At 43.5% G+C, this 5,049-nt stretch overlaps 1 long non-coding RNA gene across 1 annotated transcript; it reads left to right on the plus strand.

Moving 5' to 3' along the window:
• Window positions 1–294: 294 nt before the first annotated feature.
• LOC127543230 (uncharacterized) lies at window positions 295–4,795 on the plus strand. The gene is made up of 2 exons (XR_007949164.1): window positions 295–449; window positions 4,604–4,795. It is a non-coding gene; the product is annotated as an uncharacterized LOC127543230 (long non-coding RNA).
• Window positions 4,796–5,049: the final 254 nt, after the last annotated feature.

The following is a 5,049-nucleotide window of genomic DNA, read 5'->3' on the forward strand; positions in this document are numbered from 1 at the left end:
TGGAAATATGTCTGATTAACTGGGCAAGGTATATGGTCTTAAATGGTCTTAAAAATGGTCTTTAAAAATCTACCAAGTTAAAAGGGCCCAAACTTCACACAATTGGGAGTTTACGTGATCAGGAAGTTGCCAAGAGAGTCAGGGGCCAATCAAGCTCAGGGGAAAGCTTTGTTGTCTATTAGGGTCAATTACTGATTATTGTGAGGAAACATGGGAAACCCATACTTAATCACAAGAGGCTCAGACTTTTTCTGTATATATTTAAAAAACTAATCTCTAGCAAGGAAGGGAAGAATGAGAACACCGAGAGTGGAATGGCCCAACTACACAGCATCACTTCATGACTGTGATTGGTTTAGGAATGCTGATGTAGCAATCCAGTCACACTTCTGGTGCTTCAACTACCTCATGAACACTATACTTTTGCCTCTTATAATCCTGCCTAAAGGGTGAGTTATAAGTGCCCCCTTTTATTCCAAGGTTTCCATGTCGCTCTTACCCTTCCCACACTTATTCTTGCTTTCTTCCTTTTCCTATTATTTTGGTTTTATATATCTGTATATTCCCTGGAGAAATCAAGCTCTTTGGGGGATGGGATCATTTTTCATTTATTCTTCTATATCCCTAATCTCTAACAAAGTGACTTCTTTTAAAATAAACACCTATTATATAGCAGACACTCTGCTGAGCACTTTAGAAATATCAGCTCATTTTATCCTCATAACAATCCCGTGAGACAGATGCTATTTTTATTCCCATTTTACAGATGAGAAAACTAAGGCTTAGAGAAGGTAAGAGAAGTCACACAGCTAGCAAGTGTCTGAGGCTGTCTTTGAAATCAGGACTTCTGGAACTTCAGGCCTCTATCCATGCAAGGCCACCTAGCTGCCCACAGCAGTTGCTTAATTAACATTTGTTGTGCTGTATTTAATGGCTATCGGGTCAAATTTCTCATCATGGAAGGATCTTTTTAGACCGTAAAAGCTTTGTATGTTTTAAAATAGGTAACCACAGTAACAGAAATGGTCCCTATGAAAATGAGGGCTTCTTTGAGAGCACATTAAAAGTCTACCTTGTTCTACTTCTTATGAATGTTAACAGCATCTCACTTTTCTCCCACTCCTTTTTGACAAGTAGCTGGATTTTTTTTCCCCTTTGTATGAACTTAAACAATTACCTGTCATGAACAGATAGATGAGATGTTCATAGATCCTTTGAAAAGAAAGAGCAGCACTAAACCAAAAGAGTGTCAAAATATCTGTAGTATAATATATATGATTCATTTTCATTAACTACCTGAACATGCATTTGTTCTTGTGTTGTCTCAAAATTGTTAATATAAATGAAATGTTGTCACCATAAATTACCTTGTGATCCAAAAGCAAAGTTGACATAGGGATGCTTAATCTAGGACTATTTCATTCTGATTTCAACTATTTCCACCTGGACTGTGTTCTAAATGATCGTACTGGGTCCCTATCACATAGACATGCAAACTTGCACCTGTAAACACATACATATGCATGTATTTCATATGCTTAAGCCATGGCCTTCTGTATTTATTTACTAGAGACTTCCTCATCCTTCAAGGTTCAATACATCTGCCACGAAAGCAAGACTGAAAGCAAGACTGATAGATGATTGATGTATAATTCTATAATTCTGTTTGCCTCACCTAGAGAGTCCATATGATGCTATATTTGAAGTCAGATGACTTGAGTTGGAGTCCCGGCCCTGTTGTTTCTTGATCGTGAGCAAATCAGTATCACTTTTTTCATCTGTAAAATGGCTTGCTTCACAGACTTTGGGAGAGAGAGATAAAATGAGATTATGGCTATAAAATAATTTATGCCCAATTGTTATAAGGTATTAAATAAACATTAATATTGTTATAGAAGTAATAACAGACATTTTAAAAGTGCCTACTGCAATTCATTTACCGGAGTAGGTTCTAGGAAAACAAATATGTGAGAATGTAAGCTACCTGCAAATAGGAATTATACTTATTATATTTGTGTCCCTAGTGCTTCCACATAGAAACAGGGATGGGGATGGGATCCATGACTTTACTGGTATAGGGAACTCCCAGTTGAGGATAGCCCCTCTCCCAATAAAAGGTTAGCACGTTTCTGCAATTTGTAATTAAAGAATGACCAGGAGAACCGAAAGGTTCATAGAGCCAGTGTATGTCAGAGGAGGAACTTGAATCTAGGGCTTCCCGGCTTCAAGGACAATTCTTCATCTACTATACTTGCTTTGCTCATGGCCAATATGGTGGTCACATCACCATAATCACCGTCACAGGATAAGTGATGTCATTGTCATGTAGGTACTTTTGTCCCTCTCACATCTTTACTGTCATCGTCTCACCCTCATCAGCACTGTGACATATAGGTAGACTGAGGAAAAAGACAAGTTCCCCAGGGGAAGCCACAATTAACCAGGAGAAAGGAGAAACCCCTTGTCTGGCAGGATAGACTGACTAGAGCTAGCCAGAATCAGGAGAATGGAGCCGTGAGGGGGAGGGAGGAGGGAGAGTCACACTGAGAGGGCTGAGGCCCGAAGGGAACAGAGCAGAGATTGTCATCATAAGCAGATCTTTCATGAGGGGAAATGTAGCTTGGGGGTTTCCCAGGTGTGAAGGGGGGAACTCACCAGGGAGGGGGGATCATGGAGGAGAGGCAGAGCCAGGGAGCTCTAAGGGGGGAGATGGAGGCAGCTCAAGTGCAGCTGCAGATCAGCTCCCAGGTCATGTCTCAAAGGGTGTGTGAAGGTCCCCTGGCAGGGGGATGGATCTTGGGGTAGTCTGGGAATTATCTAATAATAGCTTCTTCCTGACAGGGGGGGAGACAGTAAGTCCCATCCCCAAGCCTGGAGTCGCTCCCTCCTCCCCTCCCCTCTGAGCTTCTCTCCCCTTTCCAGACTGAGCTTCCAAACCATCTCCTGCAGGAATCCTGGGGGGTCCCCTCCGCCCTCCTGGACCCTGTGGGGGCTTCCGGGCAATGTCTGCCTTTCTTCAAATCTGCCTCGGGTTCGTGAGCAAACGGTTTCCTGGGCTCTAGGCTGTGGACAATGACTTATTTTTTCTTTTTCATGAGACAGAGACACAGAGACACACACAGAAAGAGACAGAGACAGAGACAGATTCAGGAGACAAAGAGACAGAGAGGTGGGAGAGAGGGAGGGAGAAAGAGAGAGTGAAGAGAAAGAGGGAGAAAAGAAAGGGAGGCGAGAGGAGAGACAAATAGAGAAGGTGGAGGAGGGAGGGAAGAGAGAGACAGAGAGAGAGAGAGAGAGAGAGAGAGAGAGAGGTGGGGAGAAGAGAGGAGAGAGGAACAACAGAGGGAGGAGAGAGACAGGCAAAAGGAGGAGAGAGAGATGGAGGGGGAAGAGAGAGACAGAGAAAGAGAGGGAGGGAGGAGAAAGACAGAGGGAGGACAGAGAGAGAGAGACAGAGGGAGGACAAAGACAGAGAGAAGAGAGAGGAGAGAGAGTGAGGGGGAGGAAGGAGAGAGAGAGAGATGGAAGGGGAGAGAGAGAGACAGAGGAGAAAGAGAAAGAAACAGAGGGAAGAGAGAGGTAGGAGAGAGGGAAAGAAAGAGAGACAAGGAGGGAGTAGAGAGACAGAGGAAGGGGAGAGAGAGAGACAGGGAAGAGAGAACCAGAGAGACAGAAGGTAGGCGGAGAGAGAGAAGAGAAGAGAAGAGAAGAGAAGAGAAACAGAGAGAAGAAAGAGACAGAGAGACTCACAGAGAGAAGAGAGACAAAGTGAGACACACACAGAGCTATTCAGAAAGATAAGAAAAGATAAATGAAATAGTTACTGGTTTTCATACCTAGTTCATCAATTAAATGTGAATTTGTAAAGGGAAAGCCAGCATAAAAGTATAACATCACAAATTGCATCAGTTTACCGAATTTGACTTTGGAGGACAAGAGGAACTGGAAGCCACAAAAGAAGTTTGTTCTGCCCCTTGCACCAAGCTGGGGGAAGGATCTGTAGGAGGGATGGGCTTGCTTTGATTTCCAGATGCTGGTTCCTCTGGGACTCTGCTGGGATGCCTAGAATGCATTATATTCTCACCTTTATGATTGTATGTTTGATATAAAAATACATATTATCTTGATAATGGGCCTTTCTAGATAAAATCCCTGAAAAAAGGGGCTATTCGGTTTTTGTCTTTGTGTTCCCAGCACTCATTGCAGGGCCCGGCAAATAATAGGCGCCAAATTAATACTTTTTCATGAATTTATTGCTATTTAAAAATATAAGACAGTCTTTTGCTGACATCTGCTGTCCAAAGTCGAAACAACAGGGAAACGTAATAATCATAGCGCCGACCTGTGGCCAGCCCGGATATTACACATTTCGCCTGCCATCCGGTGTCCAAACCCTGGTATTACACTTGGGCTCGTTTTAAATCCCAGATTTCCTGGCTTTTCCCTGACAGGAGCCACTTAACACTCCTTTAACCCTCGGGAAGGGGCAGGAGGAGCCGAAAGAAGGGAAGGGAAGGGAAGGGATGGATTCTCCCGAGGTCGGCATGAATCCTCAGTAAATCCGGCCCAGAAAAATGTCCTGTTTATTCTTTCCCTCTAAAAGGTCACCGGCCACAGGCCTCTATCCCCCAGAAGCGGGGACGGCGCGGAGCTGATTCCAGTCCCTGACTCGCCTGCTGCCCATCCACAAGAGCAAATCTCAGGAGAAATAAATACAAGGGAAGCAGCTGATCCTTTTAATAATAATTCTTAGCTTGGAAGAAATTGATACAATAAATATCAGAAGTTTGACTAACATGTGACCTTTATTAGATCAGGCCTGCAAAGGAATATCTGTCCAGGTATCCAGGGCTTATTAAATAAGTCCTTATGTTGTTAATTTAGAAATTAGCAAATATTTTATTATGTGAGGCGACTGCTGTAGTCAGGGTATTAACGAGTCCGACTGGGATTTGAATCCAGCTCCTCTCCCTCCAATGGCAGCGTTCGTAACCATCTCTGCCCCAGCTCTCCCTCCTGAACAATGTTGCTCCTGTTTCCTTTCAGTCC

The sequence above is a fragment of the Antechinus flavipes genome, chromosome X, assembly GCF_016432865.1.
Source record: "Antechinus flavipes isolate AdamAnt ecotype Samford, QLD, Australia chromosome X, AdamAnt_v2, whole genome shotgun sequence".
In the NCBI taxonomy this organism is placed as follows: domain Eukaryota; kingdom Metazoa; phylum Chordata; class Mammalia; order Dasyuromorphia; family Dasyuridae; genus Antechinus; species Antechinus flavipes.